Source organism: Schistocerca serialis, chromosome 6, assembly GCF_023864345.2.
Source record: "Schistocerca serialis cubense isolate TAMUIC-IGC-003099 chromosome 6, iqSchSeri2.2, whole genome shotgun sequence".
Taxonomy (NCBI): Eukaryota; Metazoa; Arthropoda; class Insecta; order Orthoptera; family Acrididae; genus Schistocerca; species Schistocerca serialis.
The window spans coordinates 324,859,732-324,887,433 of record NC_064643.1 but is presented as its reverse complement, the minus strand read 5'-3'; positions in this window follow the sequence as shown (position 1 = coordinate 324,887,433).

Here is a 27,702-nt window from a genome sequence, read left to right as displayed (position 1 = left end):
ATATCGGAATTGAAAAACAACTGCTATCACTTAGTAGCGGAAAAGCATCCGGACCAGACGAGATACCCTTAAGATTCTACAGTGATTATGCTAAAGAACTTGCCCCCTTTCTATCAGCAATTTATCGTAGATCGCTGGAAGAACGTAAAGTACCTAGCGACTGGAAGAAAGCGCAGGTCGTTCCCATTTTCAAGAAGGGTCATAAATCAGATGCGAATAATTATAGGCCTATTTCGCTTACGTCAATCTGTTGTAGAATAATGGAACATGTTTTGTGTTCTCGTATTATGACGTTCTTAGATAATACAAATCTCCTTCATCATAACCAACATGGATTCCGCAAACAGAGATCATGTGAAACTCAGCTCGCCCTATTTGCCCAAGAAATTCACAGTGCCGTAGACACTGGCGAGCAGATTGATGCCGTATTCCTGGACTTCAGGAAGGCATTTGATACGGTTCCGCACTTACGTTTAGTGAAAAAAATACGAGCTTACGGAATATCGGACCAGGTTTGTGATTGGATTCAGGATTTCCTAGAAGAAAGAACACAACATGTCATTCTTAACGGTTCAAAATCTGCAGATGTAGAGGTAATTTCGGGAGTACCGCAGGGAAGCGTGATAGGACCTTTATTGTTTACAATATACATAAATGACTTAGTTGACAACATTGGTAGCTCCGTGAGGCTATTTGCAGATGACACGGTTGTCTACAAGAAAGTAGCAACATCAGAAGACTCGTACGTACTCCAGGAGGACCTGCAGAGGATTAATGCATGGTGCGACAGCTGGCAGCTTTCCCTAAACGTAGATAAATGTAATATAATGCGCATACATAGGGGCAGAAATCCATTCCAGTACGATTATGCCATAGGTGGTAAATCATTGGAAGCGGTAACGACCGTAAAATACTTAGGAGTTACTATCCGGAGCGATCTGAAGTGGAATGATCACATAAAACAAATAGTGGGAAAAGCAGGCGCCAGGTTGAGATTCATAGGAAGAATTCTAAGAAAATGTGACTCATCGACGAAAGAAGTAGCTTACAAAACGCTTGTTCGTCCGATTCTTGAGTATTGCTCATCAGTATGGGACCCTTACCAGGTTGGATTAATAGAAGAGATAGACATGATCCAGCGAAAAGCAGCGCGATTCGTCATGGGGACATTTAGTCAGCGCGAGAGCGTTACGGAGATGCTGAACAAGCTCCAGTGGCGGACACTTCAAGAAAGGCGTTACGCAATACGGAGAGGTTTATTATCGAAATTACGAGAAAGCACATTCCGGGAAGAGATGGGCAACATATTACTACCGCCCACATATATCTCGCGTAATGATCACAACGAAAAGATCCGAGAAATTAGAGCAAATACGGAGACTTACAAGCTGTCGTTCTTCCCACGCACAATTCGTGAATGGAACAGGGAAGGGGGGATCAGATAGTGGTACAATAAGTACCCTCCGCCACACACCGTAAGGTGGCTCGCGGAGTATAGATGTAGGTGTAGATGTAGATGTATGCAGTGATCTTGTGTATGTAGGTACGTCGCAAAAGCTGCATATATTCAGTGGGTCAAACAACAGAGTAACTGGATAGTAACTGACTGAAAGAATGTAGTGTAGTCCGACGAGTCGGGATTTTGCCTCTTTTCAAATGACGCAAAGGTCAAACAGGGCGTTTAACTCTCCGTCTGTGGAGGATGTAGTTCAAGAAATGGTTTGGTGGTATTTTGGAGATGCTTTTTGTACAATGATTTGGGTCCAATCATTTAGGTTCCCGTGAACATGAACCAGGACGCCCTTTTCTCTACATCTCCGTGATGAGTTTGCTGTGGATTCTCTTGTCTTTCAAGATGACAGCAGCTATTTTTACAGGAATGCAAGCTTTCATTCCAGGTATCAAGAACACTCAGGCGGCCTCTCGCTTCTTGACTGTCTCGCTCAACTACTCGATCTTAATAGAATAGAAAGCGTCAAGGAGTATCTGAAACAGACTGTTAAACGCAGAGGTCAGCATTCCGTAATTTGGCAGCTTTATGGAATCTGTTCTACAATGAGTGCTTCTCCAAGATATTTCGTAACTGAAGAAATTTGTGGACTGTCTTCCTCGCCCATCTGAATTCATTATTCAGGCTAGAGGTGATGCTACACAATAGTAGCTTGATGTCTCCTGAGGGCGACTAGTTTTTCGTCTGGAGGGCTTGGCAATAGTGAGTGTGAATACGAGTTTGTAGCCTTACTAACAACTGGGTTTTAGGAGATTCACCAAACAAAACATACTGTATGTGATGAAAAGTATGCGGACATCTGAAAATGACTTACAAGTTGGTGGCGCCCTCCAACGGTAATGCTGGAATTTAATATGGTGTTGGCCCATCCTTAGCCTTCATGACAGCTTCCACTGTCGCAGGCATACATTCATTCAGGTGCTGGAAGGTTTCTTGGAGAATGCCAGCCCATTCCCCACGGAGTGCTGCAATGAGGAGACGAATCGATGTCCGTCGGTGAGACCTGGCACGAAGTCGGGGTTCTAAAACATCCCAAAGGTGTTCTATAGAATTCAGGTCAGGACTCTGCCCAGGCCAGTCCATTACAGGGATGTTATTGTCGTGTAACCACTCCGCCACAGGCCGTGTATTATGAAAAGGTGCTCGATCATGTTGAAAGATACAATCACCATCCCCGAATTGCTCTTCAAAAGTGGGAAGCAAAAAGGTTCTTAAAACACCAATGTAGGCCTGTGCTGTGAAAGTGCCACGCAAAACAACAAGGGGTGCGAGCTCCCTCCATGAAAAAAAAAAAGACCATACCATAACACTACCGCCTTCGAATTTTACTGTTGACACTACATACTCAAGTAGATGACGTTCACCGGTATTCGCCATACCCATACCCTGCCATCGGATCGCTACATTACATTGTGCACCGTGATTCGTCACATAACGTTTTTCCACTGTATAATCCTCGAATGTTTACGCTCCTTACACCAAGCGAGGCGTGATTTGGCGTTTACTGGCATGATGTGTGGTTTATGACCAGCCGCTCGGCCATGAAATCCAAGATTTTTCACCTCCCACCCAACTGTCATAATACTAGCAGAAGATCCTGATGCAGTTTTGAATTCCTGTGTGATCTGGATAGATGTCTCCCTATTACACATTACAACCCTCTTTCAACTGTCGGCGGTCTCTGTCAGTCAAGAGACGAGTCGGGCTGTACGTTTTTGTGCTGTACGTGTTCGTTCACGTTTCCACTTCACTATCACATCGGGAACAGTGGACCTAGGGATGTTTAGGAGTGTGCAAATCTCGCGTACAGACGCTTGACAGAAGTGACACCCAATCACCTGACCACTTTCGAAGTCCGTGAGCTCCACGGAGTGCCCCATTCTGCTCACTCACGATGTCTAATGACTACTGAGGTCGCTGATATGGAGTACTTGTTAGTAGGTGGCAGCACACTGTACCTAATATAAAAACGTATGTTTTTGGGGTGTCCGGATACTTTTGATCACATAGTGTATTAGCATGCTTAATAGGTCCCGGCGGAGGTTCGAGTCCTCCCTCGGGCATGGGTGTGTGTGTTTGTTCTTAGGATAATTTAGGTTAAGTAGTGTGTAAGCTTACGGACTGATAACCTTGCAGTTAAATCCCATAAGATTTCACACACACACACACAAACATGCCTAATACGATATAGGGGTAACCACTGGCATTCAAAACAGCTTCCACTTGTTCCATAATGGTTAAATACAGCGCCTGTATGGTTTCAAAAAGAATTTTATACTATTCTTCCCTCAAAATGCTGATAAGTTCCGAAAATGATGATGGAGCGATTACGCACCCTCATTTCCAAAGTAGACACCAAAGGCGCATTAATATTGAAATTTGGTAACTTGGATGAGCAGCAAGATGTGACAACTCATCTTTATGCTCACAATACCAGTCCTGGACGATGCAAGTTGTGTGAACCGTGGCCCTGTCGCCTTGGAGCACAACATCACCATTGCACGGCATCACTGAAACGTGGTTTTGAGATTCCAGATAGCCCTGTTTTGGTGCCGTCAGGGTTCGCGAGTGTAAAATTGAATTCTGCAGTGATATTTTCAGTAGTCGTCCTCTTCAATGAGATCTGTCTCAATTAATCAACACAAAAACTTTCGTCCGCTTTGTTGACTTAGTGGATGTTTTTTTCCGCTTTCCCTGTATTCGGTGTAAATCTTCCATACGCTGCCTCTTGAAATACTAAACACAGACTAACTTGGTTACAGAAGCACCATTATACGAGCACCAGCAATTTTCCCACTTTAGAATTCACTTAGATTCGATATAATGCATTCACAGCTACACAGAACACCGTTATGACCACGACTTACACTTGTAAAATACTGAGCACATTACATAGGTGGCGTTTGTGGAAACCTACAGAAAGGAAGGAAGATTAGCACTTAACGCCCCGTATACAACCAGGGCATTAGAGACGAAGCACAGACTCTGGTTGTTTCAGAGGGGGAGAAGGAATTGGTCGTACCCTTTGAAGGGCACCATTTGTCTCGAGCGATTTAGAGAAATTACGGAAAACCTAAATCAGGATGGCCGGATGCAAATTTGAACCGACGTCCTCCCTAATGCGAATCCAATGTGCTACCCACAGCGCCACCACGTTCTGTGCAACCTACAGGCTTAGCTAGATTCTCCATTTATATACACGCTTGCATTTTTCGCGGTGTTCGAATACTTTTGTCCAGCCCCCGTACTGTGCCTAAATTGGATGAAGCTATGCATTCATGGGTTTTTTGAGTATTTTACCGGACATTCGACTGGAATAATATTATCACGGAAGCTTTGGGACGTTCCTGGAATACAGCGCTGTGAAGCAAGCATGTGAAGCGCCCACCTGCACCGCATCAGAGGCGGCTTTTGCTGTGACTGGCATCGCCGTGTGTTGACGTGGCTGCTAACAGGGATCGCTAATGACGGCCCGGCAGCTGTCAGCTCGCGTATTACACGCAAACCAGTGCTGAGCCAGCCCTCTGGGACTGGCCGGCGATCTCATTTGCATAACTACCAGCTACGTGGCCGGCACGCGAGATCCGATACCAGTAGTACATGTTTTATGCCTAATTCTTTGCTTCCTGCTTACCGACAAGGCCCATGTTAGTAATATATAACATTTCGCGCACTTAATCATTCATCATAAATGTCTTTCTTTTCGTTTGTCAATCCGACTAACGAAATACAATTCAGTACTTCAGTCTGTCAAGCGTAATCGCAGTAGTGTATTCATAGAGGATAATTATTATAGATTTTCTTGCGTGGCATTGTGCATGATGTCACTTCATTTTAAATATACTGAATAGCGGAAAGGCTTTTCAGGATTCCTGTACTCCTATATTATTCCCCACTCTTTTGGATACAAAATCCAAGTTTTCAACATAATGTCCGTTCAATGCAACGGCCTTACGCCACCTTTACTGGGAGGCCTGTATGACCACATGGTACCACTCCACTGGTTGACGTCCGAGCCAACACCTTGTTGCATCTATAATCTCACCATCATCCACATACTGCTAACCACGGAGTGCATCTTTCATTGCTCCGTATGGTGTTCTGTTAGCCAGCGAGGAACCCAGTGGGCACATAGGTTTGGGTATCCCAACTGATGGGCGAGTGTGTTAGCGCTACCAACAGAGACGTCCAATTGTGCAGCGAGGTGTTTGACTGTGATCCGTTGATCACCTCGAATGAGAGTGTCCGCATGTTCCAATTTTTTTTTAAATTTTTATTTCATTCTCCCAAATGGGGCGGGCTGGCAGTGGCACAATATGATGCTCTTCAGCCAAAAGAGCTACAGAAGAACATAGTCACATGAGAAAAGAATACATAACATAGAATGGTATAAATTGGTGAATAAACAATAACAAAAACAGATGAGTATAAATGATAGAGTTAAAAACGACATAGACGAGAGGTACACACACATGTGGAGAGTGAACACTGTGAGTCGACACGAAAGCAAAGAAACACCACAGTGGGAACACAAATGAATGATTCTGGCGACACTGTTGGTGGTGATGGGACGTAGCACTGCACACGGCACTGGAGGAACACTGACACCACAACTAAAACGTTAAAAATCACTGCACCAAAGGAGACCTACCACCAGGTGAAGGGTAGGAGGGGGAAGAAAAGGGAGGGGGGAGAGATGGCAGGGGAAAATTAGGTGGAGGGAGGAGGGGGCGGTAGAGGGGAGAAGGAAAGGCGCCGGAAGCCTGGGGGGAGGGGAAAAGGAGAAAGTAGGTGTTCGGCAGGGAAAAGAAGAAGGGTAGGGGGAGAGGGAGGGAGAGAGGGAGCCCTGAGATGGGGAAAGAAGGAGGGATTAGATCTGGTAGGAGGGGTAGATGGAAGGCACAAGGACATTATCCAGGAGGAGGAGTTGGCGGAAGCCACCTTGGGCAAGGGTATGGAGTGTGTGGAGATGGAGACCAGGTGGGACACTGTGGTATAGGCACGGCAGCGGGCTAGGGTGGGATCCAGTTTGTAGGAGACGTATAGGATCTGTATTCGTTCAGGGAACAGGTGGAGATGGGGAAAGGGAATCAAATCATAAAAAAAAATCCGCGTGTGGGACAGGAGACGGATGCAATAAGCGAGGCAGAGTGCATGGCACTCAAGGATTTGGGGCATTTGTAGTAGGTAAGGGGGGGGGGGTATCGGAGATCTAACCGGGGTGGGCATAACGTAGGATGGGGCGGATGAGGGACTTCCTTAGTGGAAGGGTCTAATCCCCATGTTCGATCAGTTTGAGGAGACAGAGACAGTTACGTATGTTGGCTTGGACTGTGAGGAGATGGGGGGTCCAGGAAAGGCGGTGGTCGAGGTTGATGCCAGGGTACTTGAGCATGGGAGTGAGGGCAATGGGGCGGCCGTAGATGGTAAGTTAGAAACTTTCCAACACTGCGGGAATCACACCTATGTGAGACCAGTCGGCACGCAGGATAACACACAGGTTTGCGCGACCTTGTTGCAAAGATAACAGACGCAACACCCAACGAATCACCGTGCTTTTGTTGGCTGTCAGGCTTCCGTAGATATTCTGCAAGCGTCTATGTATATTTGCGATGCTCTGGTTTACCGCCTAAAGAAATTCACAGACAGTTCTCCGCTTCTCATTACAGAGGCCATTTTGAAGGCGGCTAGTATAGCACCGCCACCATTCGGAACTGTAGGGTCTGAAGCGGAAATATTCCACAATGTCCCACAACAAGTTCCACATTTTATTTCAGCCAGAAATACCAGAGAAAAGATGTGTTGCATTACTTATTGAACGCACCTCGTAAAAATAACTTTCCAAAACACGATAGTGGGTATCGTGACGAATACGAGGATAAGCGACCACAAGACAGTTGCTGCTAGGCTGAATGCTGTAACACCTACAACCACGAAAAAGAAACGCAAAGTATACCTATTTAAAGAAACTGATAAAAATGCTCTTAACGCCGTTATAGGAGACAGTCTTCACTCCTTCCGATCTGATCATGTAAGCGTAGAAAAGCTGTGGAATGATTTCAGAGAAATAGTATCGACAGCAATTGGGAGATATACACCACACAAATTAATAAATGATGGTACTGATCCCCCATGGTACACACAATGGAACAGATCGCTGTTGCAGAAGCAGCAAAAAAAGCATGCCAAATTGAAAAGAACGCAAAATCTCCAAGACAGGTAAAGTTTTACAGAAGTTCGAAATGTAGCGCATACTTCAATGCGAGATGCTTTTAATAATTTCCATAACGAAACTCTGTCTCGAAATCTGGCAGAAAACCCAAAGAGATTCTTGTCATACATAAAGCACACCAGTGGCAAGACGCAATCAATACCTTCACTGCACGATAACAATGGTGAAGCCACTGAAGACAGTGCCACTAAAGCAGAGTTATTAAACACGGTTTTCCGAAACTCCTTCTCCAAAGAAGACGAAGTAAATATATCTGAATTCCAATCAAGAACAACTGCCAAGATGAGAAACATAGAAGTAGAAATCCTCGGTGTCACAAAGCAGCTTAAATCAATAAAGGCAAGGCTTCTGGTCAGATTGTATACCAGTTAGGTTGCTCTCAGAGTATACTGATACTATAGCTCCAAATTTAGCAATTATATACAACCGTTCGCTCACAGGAAGATCTGAAAATAAACACTGGAAAATTGCTCAAGTCACACCAATACTCAGAAAGGGAAGTAGGAATTCAAATGTTCAAATATTTGTGAATTCATAATGGACCAAACTGCTTAGGTCACCGGTCCCTAGACTTAACACTTCCTAAACTAACTTATGCTAAGAACAACACACACACCCATGCCTGAGGGAGAACTCGAACCTCCGGCGGGAAGAGCCGCGCAGTCCGGCGCCTCAGACCACGCGGTCATTCCGCGCGGCGAAGTAGGAGTAATCCGCTGAATTACAGGTCCATATCACTAACGTCGATTCGCAGTAGGTTTTTGGAACATATACTGTATTCCAACATTATGAAATACCTCGAAGAAAACGATTTATTGACACATAGTCAGCACGGATTCAGAAACTATCGTTCTTGCGGAACACAACTAGCTCTTTCTACTCATGAAGTAACGAGTGCTATCGACGGGGGATGCCAATTTGATTCCATATTTTTAGATTTACAGAACGCTTTCAACACCGTTCCTCACAAGGTCTTCTAACTTAACTGCGTGCCTATGGCACAGCGCCTCAGTTGTGCGAATGGATTCGTGATTTCCTGTCAGAAAGGTCACAGTTCGTAGTAATAGACGGAGAGTCATCGAGTATAACAGAAGTAATATCCGACGTTCCCCAAGGAAGTGTTATAGACCCTCTATTGTTCCTGATCTATATTAACGGTGTAGGAGACACTCTTAGCAGTCGTCCTAGATTGTTTGCAGATGATGCTGTCATTTACCGTCTTGTAAAGGTATCAGATGATCCAAAACGAATTGCAAAATGATTTAGATAAGATATCTGTATGGTGTGAAAAGTGGCAATTGTCCCTGAATAAAGTAAAGGGTGAAGTTATTCGCATGAGTACTAAAAGAAACCCACTAAATTTAGATTACGCGATAAGTCACACAAATCTGAAGGCTGTAAATTCAACTAAATACTTAGGGATTACAATTACATATAACGTAAATTGGAACGATCACATAGATAGTGTTGTGGTTAGAGCAAACCGAAGACTGCGAGTCATTGGCAGAGCACTTAGTACATGCAATAGGTCTACTGAAGAGACTGCTTACACCACGCATGTCCGTCCTCTTCTGGAGTATTGCTGTGCGGTGTGGGATCCGCATTAGGTGGGACTTACGGATGACAACGAAAAAGTACAAAGAAGTGCGTTTTGTATTATTCTGTATAGTGCCACAGACATGATACGTGAATTGAAGTGGCAATCCTTATAGCAAAGGCGTTTCTCGTTGCGACGGGATCTTCTCATGAAATTTCAATCACCAGTTTTCTCCTCCGATTGCTAAAACATTTTGTTGGCACCCACCTACATAGGGAGCAATGATCATCACGATAAATAAAGAGAAATCTGTGCTCGCATAGAAAAATTTAAGCGCTCGTTTTTTCCACTCGCCATTCGAGAGTGGAAAGGTAGAGAGACAGCTTGAAGGTGGCTCATTGAACCCTCTGCCAGGCACTTTATTGTGAATAGCAGAGTAATCACGTAGATGTAGATGTAGAATCGTCGTTCATCTATCTTAAGACCAACCTTGGTCCATGATAGCCATATATCTTTAATCGCATTTTCTTATTCACCAATCCACCAACGGTGAGAGCTGTTTTTCTTCTGTCTATTTTTGAAGCCAAACTGGCCTCTGTACAGCACTGTTCCGACTTCTCTTGCTATTTTTCTCTATACACTTACTGCCAGTAAATTACTTGCGTCACGTTGAGAGTTGGATCTTACATTCGCAACTTTCAATCTTTCACTATTCAATAATTTCACGTATTAGTTAACGCAGGTGTTCTGCAGAGATACCATTATGTAGATAATTATTGACTGCGAAGAGCATAGATTATCTTTGGGTCAGTTAGGAAAGTGTTTCAGGAAGAAATGTTTGAATTCCGGCTGAGCTAGCCAATCAGGTCACAACCATTCCCGGTGCGAATTCTGTGTCGCGTGTCTTAAAGGACATCCTTGGTTATCGCAAACTAGGATGTCCTGTTTTGTAGTTTGATGTTGGGGTGGGGGAGTGAGGGGGGAGGGTGCCCTGCTTGTATCCTTGCAGTGTGGTAAAGTGCACTTTGATGCTGTTAAGTATGAGTACTTTTGTAGTATGAGCTTATTATTCGTCCACGGAAAACGTGTAGCACATATATAGTTATTTTCTTGGTTCGCGTCACCGGAACTTTCATTGTCGGAAACATATCTCCCACGCAGATATCTGTTATTTATGTCTATCAATGCATCTTTGTCAACATTTTACAACTTGAATAGATTTATCTTTTTTTAATTTTCTCACATGTCGGAACTCTGTGTCAGGTGTATTCTGAGTATTAATGTTACATGTGCCATCACTTTCTGTTTAGACGAGACTATGCAGACTTTCACGCAGCAGTCAGCCTATGAGCACTTGATGCAACACGTACTGCTTGTCTGCAGCACTTAGCATTTACATTGTTTTCTCACTAACACTATAATACGGACTGATGTCCCTCAAGGTGAATATTGTTTTTCGCGTTTCTATGCATGGTTTTTCAACAGAAATGGTAGTAGGTGGAGAAGATGCAGCTAGCAGTGTATCAGTCTTTCATTCTATATAAGTTGTGATTACATGATGCAAGTGTGAGACATTATAATAGACTGGGTCCATATGCCCACCGCACTGCACGTGGCTATAAGCCTATGCCGGAGGTACACATTTTTCACGCACGGTGATACGATTGTTACTCAGGGTTACGTGCTACGTGCATTGTAAATCGTTGCGCGGAACAAGTGTTCCCCTTTAGGTAATGTTTTACAAACTCTTTGTAGCCAGAGTGCGTTACAAATTCCACTCATATTAGTAAACATTGTCTATGAGAGAGCATATGTTTTAATTAGAGGCATATCCAGACTTAGTTTCGTAGGAAATCCTAATGTGAATCCCTTATGCTCATGACACCCCCCTCCAACTTCTCCTCCCTTTGTTCTCCCCTCTCCCAGTCTTCCTCGTCCTCATTTTCTCCGCTCTTCCATCTTTCCTCCCTTTTCCCCTTCCCAGTTGTGTGCTTAAAACATAGGCGACAGTTACATACAAGAATGCGTAGTTCTATTACAGACACGACTGGTTACTGGCACAACTACGAACATAAATTCAACAGTTATGTACAGCGCTGTGCTTTCACGAGACGTCACAACTCCGCGGCAGTTTAAATGCGGAGCCAACACGACCTGCGCCTGGTGACAGGTAAGCATGCCGCTGAGTATCGTTTTGTCGTAGCGCTCGTAGAGCTCGCCTCTGGGAGTATGCGCTGGAAAACGGGACTTTTGGTTGAATGCTTAGCTATGGGGTGGATCGTTGGCTGCGGTGGTTCGGAGGACACAACAAGATAATCTCTTGGGCGTTTCAATTGCTGCATTGCATGGATGCCATAAGTGGTTAATATTTCTCTTAAGCGACTACTAGAAAGTTTTTTGGATGCAATTACCTGATTGGATTATCACTTTAGTCGTCTGATTTGTAATTGAGGCAAAGTTATAACTTGTACATCCAACGATAATTTAACTGATGTGTTAAAAGTGTGGTTGATTGGGCCTTATTCGAGTAACTGTGTAACAACTTTGATGATTACATTGTGGTGAAATTTTAATTTTAAATCGCGGTTAAGTCCAAGTTATGATCTCAGTGATTTATCAAATTAATGCAGAGTTCTTCTACATTGCTGATCCCACGTCCCACGATCATAGATCGCTCGTACTATCTCGTAGGCAGCAGTTAGCCAGTCGGTACTGGTTTAAGGCCTAATCTGTGGCTGGTGTTTATGTTTAATGACGACTAGCGAGTACCCAGGGTTGCTCGAGTATGTATTCATTCCTGTTCTATTAGTCCATCTCCTCCCTCCTCTCCTTCTGTCACCCTCCAATCCCCCACTCACTGTGGATCTCCTCTTGCCCCTCTATTCATCTGCTCTTCTTCCATCTTCTTTCACCTGTTTCTTCCCCCCCCCCTCTCTGTCCATTTACTCCTCCTACTCTCTCTCTGACCATCTGCTCCACCCCTTCTCTCTGTCCATCGGCTCCCCCCTACAAGTCTGTCTGCTCCCTCCCCCTCACTCTGTCCATATCCTCTTCCTCCCTCCTCTCTCCATCTCCTCTTCCTCCTCTCTCTGTCTATCTCCTCCTGTTTCTGTGCTCCGTTCACCTCCTCCACCCACTCCCTCCATCCATCTCCTCCTCTTGTGTTTCTCTTCCTCCTCCTCTCTCTCAATCTCCTCTGCCCCCTGTCTCTGTGCATCTCTTCTTCCCTCTCTCTGTGCATCACCTCCCCCCCCCCTCTTTCACAGTCTATCTCCTCACCTCTATCTATGTTCATCTTCTCCTCTTTTCTTTCTCTGTGAAATTTGTCCTCCCACTCTTCTGTCTTTTCATTACCTCCTGCTCCTCCCAGCTCCGCAGTATTTCTTTCCATATAGTGAGCAATGCCTCTACTAAGTTCGGTTGAACTCGATCCAGGGATACCCGCGGCTTTGCCTTAGTACGCACATGGTATGAAATATATGGTATGTAACATATTTCACATATATTTGTGCACATATTTCAACTCCAGTTTCGTTTTCAGGCAGTTCGATGTCTATGACGATATATCGCCTAAACTATACGTCGTAAAGTTGTATAATTTTGCAGGTGCGTCCATTGGTATACGTGGAAATTGTATACGAAATATGTTGCTAACATAATTATTAGTTAGTAATACCTATATTGCGACCGTTTTATTGATTGAACATCAAAGATACACTAGGGGATTAACTTTTTTCCTCTCATCATTTCGCGGGAGGGGAGCGGAGTGCCAGCGAGGAAGTCTCGTAAAGATTTGAAATTATGTGTAAAGTTTGTTGTAAGTGAGTAAGTGCTCTCATTGTCAAATACTGGATGAAATGTCCTGTGGCTAGGGCCTCCCGTCGGGTAGACCGTTCGCCTGGTGCAGGTCTTTCGATTTGACGCCAATTCGACGACCTGCGCGTCGATGGGGATGAAATGATGATGATTAGGACAACACAACACCCAGTCCCTGAGTGGAGAAAATCTCCGACGCAGCCGGGAATCGAACCCGGGCCCTTAAGATTGACAGTCTGTCACGCTGACCACATAGCTACCGGGGGCGGACAAATACTGGATGAATGTAGTTTGATTGTTTGCGCTTCATGAGCTACGTTCCTTTCTCACCCTCTATCCCCATCCCTTTGAAAGATATCTGGTTCCTACACCGCAGTGTTTCTTTTCGGACAGTAAGTGATATGTATAACTAATTTGACTGAAATAGATACAATGGTTTTAGGAAGAGATGGTGAACATACATACATTCATATGTACATTATACGCTCATTCAGTACTTGTTGATTAAGGTTAAATATGTTTTACTCAGTGTTGTGGAGGCGGGCTTACAATTTACGCTCAAACATGAAATTATTCGTAAGAAAATGAAACACCTACAGCCGTCCTTAGGTTGTCATCTGTTGTGTAGCTACCAGTTTCACAGCTTCAATGCATCATCTTCAGGTCTGTATGCATAAACAGTAATGATAGCATTACCAACTTACCAATCATGCAATACAAAGACAGATTAAAAACACAATGAGAATCAAGGACAAGACTCTGTAAGTGAATTTACAGTAATCATTTGGTATAACGAACAGATACGTTCACTGTCGCAGACGTAAAGTATACCATGACGAATTTCCACACATTACATTGTACAAGTAAACTATTTATTAATAACTTCATTATAGAAATATTGAACGACATTTACCATTTGTGTTCCTTTTCTGATGCTTGATATTTACGCGGGGAATAAAATATGTTTATGAGTAATGATCAGTCACAGCTCAACCTAGCCCTATCAGTTCCCTGTTTCATTATTGATACGTTTCTTCATTGTGTAAAATAATAGACAGTACAGATTTGGTTTTTTTTAATCTGAAGATGATCCAGGGAGTTAGAAACTACTCGCACTATAAAAATACGTGACTGAGGCTGGAAAACAGACGATATATAATTTTTTTAAAGTATAGATGTAGCAGTCAGGGCGAACAGGCTTAGATGGTGGGGTCATGTTACACGCATGGGAGAAGCAAGGTTACCCAAGAGACTCATGGGTTCGGCAGTAGAAGGTAGGAGGAGTCGGGGCAGACCAAGGAGAAGGTACTTGGATTCGGTTAAGAATGATTTTGAAGTAATAGGTTTAACATCAGAAGAGGCATCAATGTTAGCACTGAATAGGGGACCATGGAGGAATTTTATAAGGGGGCTATGCTCCAGACTGAACGCTGAAAGGCATAATCGGTCTTAAATGATGATGATGATGATGATGATGATGATGATCAATACAGTTGTTTAATTCTCTGGAGACGAATATGTCGGCGTTAGTGCAGCGCATTTGGTTTCAACGCTGATTTGCCTAGTTGACTTGCGCTTAGATGTGCATATTTCTCTCTTGTTCTTTGTGCCGTGTTACAAAGCAGCCCACTGTGCATTGTGGGAGTGGCAGGGTGTCGATCGCAATCTCGGCGGGGCGCCGCACGTGTAATGACGGCCTACTTCGCCAGCGGGAAGAACTGCGGCCGTTGCTCCCGGCAAAGGTGGTTCCTCCTCTCAGGCCCGCTATTATCGCAGTGGGGAGCCAGAAGTCGATGGGCTGCGGCGACTCCTTCCGGGAACCATTTGCCTTTGCCTGGCCTGGCCTCCTCTCTTCAGACAGGCAACGCACCTCTGTTTCTGTCAGGTCGTGCGGACTTCTCGCGTGGTGCTTCGGGTCGACGAAAAGAGCATTTTTAGACTTTGGATTGATTGAAAATGAGTCGCGTCAACGTCAGACTACTTAAACTCCGAGAGACCTCTTTACATAGCAACAGCTGCGCACTGCCGTAGGAAAAAAATGAACAACGTATGGGGAGGAGGGCTATACTAAGCGCCCAAAACAACCAAGTCCTCCTGCAAATCGACGCACATAAACCCAGAACGCTGAACAATATTATTATGGAGAAAGTGTCCCTGTTCCTTGAGAGATTGATAGGGCCCAACCGGCCGGAGTGGCCGCGCGATTCAAGGCGCTTCAGTCTGGAACCGCACGACCGCTACGGTCGCAGGTTCGAATCCTGCCTCGGGCATGGATGTGTGTGATGTCCTTAGGTTAGTTAGGTTTAAGTAGTTCTAAGTTCTAGGGGACTTATGACCACAGCAGTTGAGTCCCATAGTGCTCAGAGCCATTTGAACCATTTTGATAGGGCCCACTTCATGAAGACACAGCCTTGCGTTAACACGGAAAACGTTTCACTCCACTTCCGTTGTTTAACGCTCTCGTATCCAGCGAAGGGAGACAGAAGCTCTCCGAACGAAGTATTAGTCGCCCCCTTAAACGAGCAAACTGATCGCTTTAGATCGTTGTAGATAGTATGGAAGTGGCAGGCGCCCATGAGGCACTGCACTGCTGATGCAATTCATGGTACTGAAGTGGTGTGTATGTGGCTGTTGGTTGCATGTAACCAGTGGAGTAAGATGGGATGACGTAGAAACGTGACAGAATGGCAGAAATTAGCTGTAGTCTTTGGCTCTGTCCATGGAGACACCGTAAACTAAGTTGCCCGATTTACTGGTGTACCAGCGTAATGCAATCTGTCTAGAAAGCAAACCACTCGTAGCAGTGTAATGTGAGTAAGAATACTGACCATAAAAAGGTTCCAAACGGCAGTGAGAGTTCATCGCTTGCTAATGACAGTCGGTTTCTGACCTGACGGCAACTATTGATGCCAGTGACAAGTTTCCAAGCGAACTTTGCGAAGAGACTTGTATGCAGCAAATATTTGGAGTAGGATACCTCGCAAAATGCTTTTGGCCATATTAGCACACAAAGCTATACGCCTTTAATGAATAGTGGCTTACTGAAAGCGCGTAGTCACGATTTGGCCTCATTTCAAATGACGCGAAGTCTTATGTGCACCAACGGCCCAACGTGGCCTTTAAACCGAAGTATGTGTAGAAGGCAGAGTTAAGGACGGATGTGGTTCTGTGATGCTTTGGGGTCGTTTTTCTAACAATGACTTCGGCCAGCAAATTCTCGTTAGCGTGAATATATATCACAAATTTCATTTAAACATTGTAGGTGACCAAACTTCAGCGTTATTCTACGCCTTCATGATGAGCGCACTACGGACATTCCCGTCTTCCAATATGGGAACGGCCTTGTTTAGGGCTGCAGGTGTACGTTCTTGGACTTACAAACACTGAGGCAGCCCATTGCACAGCCACTGGTTTAGTTAAACATCCAATATCAGTCGCTTAGAGAATGTCTTGGACTATTTGGAACCGAGACAAAAAAAAAGCAGTCAACATTCCCGCAATTTGTTAGTTCTATGGGATAGCTTGATGCGGCATAACTAAAGAAATTAAGACTATTAACAAGGGTAGAGTGGTATTACACGATGTAATGTGACGGCTGCTGGGAGGTGAATAATTTTCTTTTTTTTGCTGCGGTGTGCTTATTCCCGGGATCACCATTTTTCAAACAGGAGCATGTTCGTTGCATAAGGTCAGAGACAGTCAGTGTAGATTCAAAGAGCACGCATTCCTGTATACTCTCGAATATGCTATTGTCTGTTGTACTATCGGAGAGCAAATAGGACTGTCAGCACCTCTTATTCAGTGTGTACTGGAAGTCTTTCACAACGATTTCAAATAACACCATAACGAAAGTAAGTTTAGGATTAAGATCCGACCTTCGCGCTGGATGTAAGACGGAAATAACCCTTTTACAATACAAAGGCGGCGGTTTCTTTTATTTTCATGTAAGTGGAAATTTTTATTGGTTGATTTGTACGGTTTCAACACTTAGGATTATGGCTCAAGGGCGTGACTAATGCACTGCTGGCTATCAAAACTGCAACACCAGGAGGGATAGTATATTGTCCTCGACAGCGAGTGTTGATAAGAGACAAGGTTATCGTCGGGATTGCCCCATGGAAGTGTGATAGGACAGCTACTATTTTCTATACTCATAAGTGACCTGGCGGAGAGGGTGGGCAGCAATCTGCAGTTGCTTGCTGATGACGCTGTGGTGTTGAAATGTTCAAATGTGTGTGAGTTCCTAAGTGACCAAACTGCTGAGGTCATCAGCCCCTGGACTTACAAACTACTTAAACTAACTTGAACTAACTTACCTTACGAACAATACACACACGCATTCCCGAGGGAGGACTTGAAACTCCGGTGGAGGGGCAGAGCAATCCGTGACATGGCGCCTCATACCGCTCGGCCACTCCACGCGGGTGTTGTAGTAAATTTGGTTTTTTGGTAGGTAGTTTATTTTTTAAAGTTTAGGGAGATAGGAACTCGTGAATGAGACTACCTCTGATTTTCGATCCGAAGTAAAATTGCCAAAAGAAAATTTATTTCTATGTGGACAAATTTCTATTAAAGTTTTCTAAGTCGCCAAAAGAAAGTGTTTTTAATGCAGTATTGAGAATGTAACTTTTCACGACCGTATAGGACAATATGGGTCAATTTACTACAGAAATAACAACCTAGGATAATTTTTGAGATTTAACAGAGTGAATTTGCTTTTAGAATCCCTTTTTACCTAATTTTACAGTAGGCTGTGTAGATCTTCGTTTTCTCTTGATAGCTGCTGGTCAGGCTATTGTCTCCGTTGCTTTTCTCCCTCCGATTCTTGAAGTAGGTAGGTATGGAAATGATTTTTTTCTAACTCTTGATCTTGCTGTTTTTCATATTCATTTATTGCTTGTACTTATTTACGACCATACGAAATTGAGTTGCAATGAAATCTGACATTATCGAATCTTCAAACTGGTCGATATCATTTACAAGAATACATCAGTCACTTGCACTGTTCCTATGAACTGCTCTACTTGTTATCACAGTAAGAGATCTTAATTGCAACTGCTGCCGCTCTCGACTGGCGGACGTCTATCGATGCTACCGCACCTCTTTGGTCAGAGATAGCAATGCTTTGTCTTCGCTGCTTCCGACCAAAGAGCGCGTTTACAAGAAAATTTATTTATTTATTTTAATATTAATTTACAAAAATGATAATTTCAATAATTAATTGCGTAATTTCATTTGAATAAAAAAAATGAACATTTTCCTTTTTCGTCATTTGCGTCAGTGGGGAGGGATCCATTCCACTACACCGCCCCCTACTGTTCACTGACGCATGAGGTCACTTTCCTTGGTTCATGCGGAGAGTGAACAGTACCTTTTACACTTTTACGTATATCTATATAGATCTCTAAGAAAAAATTCAGCTCTGCTCTAAATCTAATTGAAGAAGTGCTGTACTTGGTGATATTGTTAACTACTACAAAAAATTTTTGTTACATAAATTCATACTTATACAGGGTGAGTCACCTAACGTTATCGCTGGATATATTTCGTAAACCACATCAAATACTGACGTACCGATCCACGGACCGAACGTGAGGAGAGGGGCTAGTGTAATTGTTTAATACAAACCATACAAAAATGCACGGAAGTATGTTTTTTAACACAAACCTACGTTTTTTTAAATGGAACCACGTTAGTTTTGTTAGCACATCTGAACATATAAACAAATACGTAATCAGTGCCGTTTGTTGCATTGTAAAATGTTAATTACATCCGGAGATATTGTAACCTAAAGTTGACGCTTGAGTACCACTACTCCGCTGTTCGATCGTATGTATCGGAGAGCACTGCAACATACATTGCGTTTCTCCAGAATAATCTGCCAACGTTGCTCGAAAATGTCCACTGGAAACGCGTCGACGTATGTGGTATCAGCATGATGGTGTACCTGCACATTTCGCAATTAACACTAGGCTGACCCTTGACAGGATGTTCGACGGGCGTTTCATAGGACGTGGAGGACGCATAAATTGGCCAGCCCGTTCTCCTGATCTTACACCTCTGGACTTCTTCCTGTGGGGTACGTTAAAGGAGAATGTGTACCGTGATGTGCCTACAACCCCAGAGGATATGAAACAACGTATTGTGGCAGCCTGCGGCGACATTACACCAGATGTACTGCGGCGTGTACGACATTCATTACGCCAAAGATTGCAATTGTGTGCAGCAAATGATGGCCACCACATTGAACATCTATTGGCCTGACATGTCGGGACACACTCTATTCCACTCCGTAATTGAAAACGGAAACCACGTGTGTACGTGTACCTCACCCCTCATGCTAATGTACATGTGCGTCAGTGAAAAAGACCAATAAAAAGGTGTTAGCATGTGGACGTAACGTGCTTTTCCAGTCTCTTCTGTACCTAAGGTCCATCACCGTTCCCTTTGGATCCCTACGTAATTCGGTGCTCTCCGATACACACGATCGAACAGCGGAGGAGTGGTACTCAAGCGTCAACTTTAGGTTACAATATCTCCGGATGTAATTAACATTTTACAATGCAACAAACGGCACTGATTACGTATTTGTTTATATGTTCAGATTTGCTAACAAAACTAACGGGGTTCCATTTAAAAAAAACGTAGGTTTGTGTTAAAAAACATACTTCCGTGCATTTTTGTATGGTTTGTATTAAACAATTACACTAGCCCCTCTCCTCACGTTCGGTCTGTGGAATCGGTTCATCAGTATTTGATGTGGTTTACGAAATATATCCAGCGGTAACGTTAGGTGACTCACCCTGTATACACATATATATATATTACATAAAAAAAAGATTTTTTGGTTTTACAATTGCGTTTTTTCCTCTTTTGCTCGCGTTGACGAGTCCTCAGATTCGTCTTGTTGGGAATGGATACCCATTGTTTCCCTTACGGTTGGCGGTCGGCAGGCTTTTGTTCCGTGGGACCATTGTTTGGCTCGTGCGTCTAAGGCACGCATTGTCTTATCCCACACTGTCGTTCCTGTCCTCGCGTATGACCGCGTTGTCCCTTCACGTGGAGGCTGTGAAAGTGCTAGATTCCTGGTGGTAAATGCTACTAGAAGTCGCGTTGGTTGCGCCAGTACCCGCTCGACGCCCCTTGGTGTGCTCCAGGGCCGAAGCGCGAACTTCCAGCCCGCAGTATCACCTCACAGGTACGTAACACAAGCACCAACATTCACACGCCTTTTTCTTCACTTTCCTCCCTTGAGAGGTATGATTTTTCACAATCACTTAAAGACTTTTTCCTTTCACAAAGGTTTTTTTCCATTACTCTTGTCACAAGGCTCACTTTGTCTTCTTCCATGCCAACATTTTTTTTATGACATACATCGTCATGAAAATATGCAAAACAAGAGGACAAATAATTATACTTTTGAAATTCCAGTTCATATATACTTTTGTTTTACATGAAAAATCCTTCATTCTTTTGTCGTTATTCTTTTGTGGCATCAGTTATCCTTAATACGAAATACATACATGTTACATAGCTTTGTTTGCACATACATTTTTAAACATGATATTTAAATATCTTATCCTAAAGAGCTGAACTTTTTCAACCTTTGATTTTTCTTTCTTATTTTCTCTCTTTTAGGGTGAACTCCTGTTGTACATAAGTTCCATTCTCAAGGTTCAATTGCTACTTCGCTATTCACAAGGGTCTTCACCACTTCTTACTGCAAGTCGTGTTATTTTTACACTACAAGTAGAAGGTGAAGAAATATGCTAAAAACTACCAATCTACAATACCTACAAAGAAGAACTTTTAACCATAAATATTTACATTCACTCCACATTTACTCTTTGTTTCTCACTTGTACACCAGTGATTTCTACAAGTTGTGTCAACTTAGTGCAAAATTCGTCTCTCAGCATATCTGAGGTCTGCATTTTACTTTAAGCATCGTTTGTGTATCAGCGTTTTTTCGTGTTACAAGCTTGAAACTTACCTTAATTTTACTCTCCAGGTTTCTTCTATTAATGTATTATGTACACTCTTAACAAACAATATTTAAGTAGGTATATTTTCAGAGCTTCATGCTGTGCATGGCTATCCATTGCATGTTTCAAAAATCATGTCATATTCTCTGCTATGGCTATGTACAAGTCCTTCATGTGTGCTTCCCACTGTAATGTGTGTGTGTACATGTATATAGTTTTGGGTGTAAAAGGATTTGTAGCTTAATATTGCTTAAATATTGCTTTTGCATATTCTTCCTGCTAAATGCAGATATGTCATACATTCTCTTAGGTATTGTTTGCTTATTAACTTCATAAGTTCGTTACTAATTTACAGTAAGAGCAATAATCATATTCAGATATTAGTGGTTCTTTAGGTTTCATGTAGCTTATCTTATCATGTTAGCTAGGCTACAGAATGTTAATTTGTTGTTTTCTCACCTACAGATAACTGTGTGTATACACTTAAGAAATGTTGCAAAAATGCATATTGCTTCTTGTGTTATTTTGTGCCTTGAGATGGTCCCTACTGAGTTGGCTTCAAATTTGAGCTATTCTCATCATAAGTGTGGTTATTTGTGGTGTATTCTGTGCTTTTCTAATGGAAAATTCTTTACACTTGCCATTGCTTATTATCATAACATACATGATTTATAGATCATGTCAGAGGTTCACTGTGGCTTCATACTCTCTCACATATTCTATTCTCATTACACACTCATTCACCTTAAATCTACAATATTTGTGTGGCCCTCTCATTAGGTACCAACACCTCCATTTCCTCAATACTACCATTATTAATGTGGGCTGGGCTTTATCCTCTGGTCTTACTGTAAATTCCTCCTTCCTCTAATACTTAAAACTAAGTTAAGGCTCCCTGTAGGATTACCTCAGTGTTCACTCACATACAAAATTCTCACAAAAATCCAAGTTATATCTCTCCCTGACAGTTACCATGTGTATGACATAAGTGTTGTCTATAATAGTTCAACAGTTTGCCTTTTCCTTACAACAAAATATCCCTCCTTGTTTTTCAGCTTTCAGAATACTACCTTTTGTTCACACTTCAACTTATGTTACCTTTGGTGCTTTTCATATGCATTTATTGTGTCTTTATATTGTTCCTTACTTGCTTGGCACTTCCACCTGAAAGAAAAGTAGTGTATACTACATAGTTTCTGCTTTTTCCTCTCATTTACTGTAATCTGTGCTTAATATTGCTTCAGTTTGCCTAGGCTTTACCTTGCACGTGTTTGTGTATAATGTTAGCTTGAGATGACATTTGTTTTCAGTGTTAAGTGTTTTCCCTTCTCTTACTGTCTGCCTTTTACATAGAATTAAGGTGGGTTTTGTAAATATTGTATATCATGTTCATAGCTATAGCTTTAGTGTTATGGTGGTGGGTTTTCCTTTCTCTTGTAATTTGTCATCCATCTTTTGTACATAGCTTTCCTTATTCCTATTTTTGGCTGTACATAGTGTGAACTTACTGTCTAACCTAGACTTGCTATGTACATGAAGTGTTTAGAACATGTAGTGTGTGTCTCTAGCACTCCACTATTCCTCCTGTTCTCTACAATACCTTACTTAGTCTACTTTCTTTCTTAAATGTAACTTATTGCCTAAAGTAAAGTTTACTATTTACACGCGTCTTTTCCCTGATATTGTCATGGCTTCCAAATCAGATTATTCTTTCTCTCTCATACTAGGTTCTGTGTGTCTTAAATACTTCCTTAAATCTTTATGTGGATATAATCCCTTTATTTTCCCAGTTTTTGGGTAGCTTAGCAAGTATGCTCCAGGGTGTGGAGCTTTACTCTATTTAAATGGACCAGCATAAAGCATCTGCCATTTTTTGTTCAGTTTCTTAACCTTGCTAGACTTAGGGTGTGTCCTAAGTAGTACCTCCTCTCCTACCTTGTATTCTGTTTTGTTTCTATGTCTTTTGTCAAATGCTCTCTTTCTATTTTGACCCTGTTCTTTTAAGTGTACTAGTGCTTCTCTGATCTTTTCTTCCAAAGTAACTTCATGATTGGTTAACTTAGGTAAAGGGTTGATCCATCCATTTCTTGCCTGTTGAGCAAACATTAGTTCGGCTGGTGTATAGCCTGTAGATGTGTGTGGTAGATTGTTAAAAATTTCTTCGAATGGTGTAAGGTATTCTAACCATTTAGTCTGTTTATGTAGGATGTATGTTCTGATGAACCTGTTACGTTCTTTGAATACCCGTTCCACCGGATTTTCTTCTGTGTGAAATCGTGAAATGAGTATGTGTCTTATGTCTTGTTCTGTCATGAAACTCTTCCATCTGTGGCTCGTGAAAGTCGTTGCGTTATCAGTAAGAATTGCCTGTGGTTTGCCCACTCGTGTAATGTAATCTTCTTTGATTCTCTTAATGATGGGTTGTGAGGTAACAGTTTTTGTGGCAAACAATTTCAAATATTTTGTATATACATCATATAATGCAATCACATATTTAGTTCCTCCTTTTGATGTGGGTAGGGGTCCTGCAGCATCTAAAGCTACTATTGATAAAGGCCTCTCTGGTATTATAGGATGTAACTCTGTTCTTGTGTCCTTGTTGCCGTGTTTCACCTTTTGACAAATGGTGCAATATCTAAGTACTTGTTGAATGTGCCTATGCATGTTTGGAAAGTAGCAATAAGTGGATATCTTACTCATGCATTTGGAAACACCATAGTGCCCCCAAACCCAATGTGTGTATTGTATAAAGTTCTCCACAGAGTCTTCAGGTATGCATACACACCAATGCCTTGAAGTGGGTGTACACCTATAAAACAAAACTCCTTCAGATAAACAGTAGTGTGTAGAGATATTGTTGTTTTCTCCCTTAATTAGTTGTTCTTTTACTGACTTCCATCGTGGGTCTTTCTCTTGCAGGAATTTCATATTTTTGCAAAGTTTTAGACAATATGGTCTGTAAGTACCATCATACATTAATAGGATTCTAAAGTCTGTTGTCTGTTCTGTAAGTTCTGCAAATTCTGTTAAATTTTGAGGTAACCTCGACAAAGCATCAGCTATAACGTTTTGCTTTCCATCCATATGGACTATTTCGAATTGAAATTCTTGCAGGTACAGACTCCAGCGAGCTAACCTGGCATGTAATAGTCTGCATGTCAACAGAAATGATAAAGCTTGGTGGTCACAAAAGACTTTAGTGCGATTACCCCACAGATAGTATCTAAATTTCCTGAATGCCCATACAACAGCTAGTGCTTCTAATTCAGTGACTGAGTATGACCTTTCACATTCAGTTAATGTCCTGCTAGCAAAGCTTATAATACATACAGTTGGTGTGTTGTCCACTAAACATATCTGAAACAAGGTAGCACCAAGGCATTGAAAACTTGCATCAGTGGCTAAACAGAAATCCTGTGTCATATCTGGATGATGTAATAAGTCTGCATTTACTAAAGCTTGTTTGATAGCATCAAAATCTTTCTGACATTCCTGTGTCCAAATCCATGTGTTGTTTTTTCTCAATAGGTTTAACAGAGCTTCACTATTTAAAATTTGGTGTGGCATAAACTTCCTAAAGAATTATGCTAATCCTAGAAATGCCTTAAGCTGTTTCTTTGTTTGAGGAGTAGCACAATTCCTGATTGCATCAATTTTACTTGTGTCTGGTCTTATTTCTTCCTCAGAAAAGATGTGGCCCAAAAATTTCACTTCCTGCCTGGCAAATTTTGACTTTTTAAGATTTACAGTAACTCCATACTCTGAAAATTTTGTTAACACTTTGTTTAGTAAATCTAAATGTTCTCTCCAAGTGGCTGTAGCAATGAGTAAATCATCTACATATACTGTTACACGACTATGTTATTCAGGCCCAAGTACTTGATCCAAAGCTGCTATAAATACTCCTGCGCTGACATTCAGGCCAAAAGGTACCACACAAAATTGATAGCTTCTCTCATCGCATACAAATGCTGTGTATTTACGGCTATCTACATGCATTACTATTTGCCAGTATGATACTTTCAGATCGATGGTTGATAGAAATTTTACACCATAAAGCATTAGTAGCTGCTCGTCCAACTTACCTGGTTTTGTTCTTACCGGGATAATAATTTTATTGATGGCTCTAGTATCCAAAACAAGTCTTACTGTACCGTCAGATTTGGTAACTGGCAAGAGGGGACTGCAGTAAGGTGACTGAGATGGCTCTATAATTTTCCATTTCAGCATTCGTTCTATCTCTTTGCTTACTGCCTCCCTCTTGGCCCATGGTATAGCGTAAGAAGAATGGCAAAAGGTTTCATGTGGTTTAACGTCCATTCTGTACACGTAATCCTTCACTACTCCTGGTCTTTTACTAAATATTTGTTTATGTGTACACAGTAAATCACAAAGTTCACGTTGTTGCTCAGGTGTTAAGCTGTTGCACTCATGTACCTTCTCTATAATTTCTTGTATGCTCACATGTTCTGTGTCACCTCCAGGATAGTGTTGCTATTGATTTGTAAATAGAATTTTGGGTAGTGTTAGCTCGAGATTAACCAAATGACAATATCTACTATGCATTGCAGGTGTTCTTATCATGTCCACAGAAAATACCTTTTCCTCAAACTGAAATGTGCATTTACCTATGGCTATGTCCAGTGTAACTTGGTGTTGTCTGAAAAATTCCATTCCTAGGATACAGTTTACTATGAGCTTTTCAACTACTAAAAATGAGAATTTTATTTCTATGTTCGCCAGTGTAACAGGTGCTAGTGTCTCTATTTTAACTCCCTTTGACTTATTCCCCATAGCACTTAATATTTTGCAATTCTGCACTGGAAAGGTAGGCAATACTGTTGTCTTGTTAATCTGTTCGAACAAGCTGGTTGACATTACATTCACGGATGCTCCTGCTTCCATAACAATTTTCACAGGTACGCCTCCTAGTGTCCCTTCAACCAACGCTTGTACCTCATATTCTTGTCGATGTGTACAAATTGTTCCGTCAAAACACAAATCTTCCTCCATCTCCGTGTCCATGTCATATCTGATAAGGTTTATTGTTTTCGTGTTATCGGCCCCTACTCCGCTGTCGACTACTGCTGCGAGGGTGAGCAGTGTCGCGTGCTGTTTTCCGCGGTGTTGGCAACGCTGCCGTTAGCTAGTACGGGTGTACTGGCTGTGCTGTTGTCATTCAATTCAATAATATTTACACTTGGCGTTTGCGCTTGCCACGCATTGCCAGTTGCTGGATATGTGGCTCGCCTGTTTCTTCCGAAAGTGTTGTTGTTTCTGTTATTGTTCTGTGTGTTATTATTTTGCCAATGTGGATTTGGCTGAAATCTGCCCCCGTTCCTATTTCTGCCGTTTTGATACCCGGGATTGTATCTGTTTTCCCTGCGGTTCCACGGTTTGTTTCCATATGTTTGACCATTCTGCCCCCGCGGGTAGTTAAGTTGTTGTGTTTGTCCGCCGGGTGTATTATTATTATTGTGATTGTAATTACCGTTACGGTTATTGCCGTTGCGGTTACTGTTATTGCTGTTGTTGCTGTTCTGCCTCTGATCGTCCTCGTGAATTAGGTCAAAGGTGTCCAGTACTGATAGAAAATAGTCAACATTATCTGCCGGTACTGTGGCGAGTCTTTCTCTGATCGTTGATTGGTATCTTCTCTTTAAGAATTTCCAAAACATCAACGTAAGATGTTTTATTTAGATATTTTTCGAAATATTTACGTAACCCTCCGCTTTTTGGATTGAATGGTTCAGGGTGGAATACCTCTTTCCGCAATAGTTCCTGAATTGCCTGGGACCAAGATTTGCGTAGGAATTCATTTTCGAAGTCTGAATAGGTGTGGCAGTATTCTGCAATTTCATTCGCCCATAGGGCAGCTTCTCCTTGTATGTACCCAATGACATACTGTATTTTATGCTCTTCACTCCAATACTGTGGCAAAATGTTTTTGAATGATTTGAGGAAGACAACAGGGTGAACTTTTTTTATTTTCCGCAGAAAATACCTGGAACTGCCTGTACTTCAGTAAGCTTTTGTCTATGAAAGTTGCATGTGGTGTTGATGAATGACTACACGAGCAATGCGGTGTGTAATTGCTACTTGACGGCATGTTGTGTAAACAGGTAACAGCTGGTGAAGTTCTATCTTTCGCTTGTGGTGTGTACCGTTGCTGTACCTGATCTTGTACTCGTACAATACTCTTTTCATTACCAAATTCAATGCTTGGTGGTTTGCTGATAGCAGTGTCAGTAGTGACGGTTCTAGGTGTTTCTGTTTGTGTGTTTGTCTCTTCAGATGTTTGTTTGGTTTGCTCTAGGGCAGTCTTAACCTGTTTCGTTACTCTGTCAACTATTTCTGTCTCCTTTTCAGCTAGATGTCTTTCGAAACCTGTAAGGCATAGGCCGTTTCATGCACCACGTTTTGTGCCATTGTATTGTCTTGTAGACTTTCCTTTACTAAGCTTAGATCTTCCTTGATCTGTTTTTGCTCTAATTCTAGTGATCCTATTCGATCTGACAGTTTTGTAACCTCTGTTGGAATGTTTCCGTAATTCTCCTGTATACTGTTTACTTTGGTTTTCATGTTTCCTATGTCAGTAATCAGTTTGTTCTGTGATGACTGTA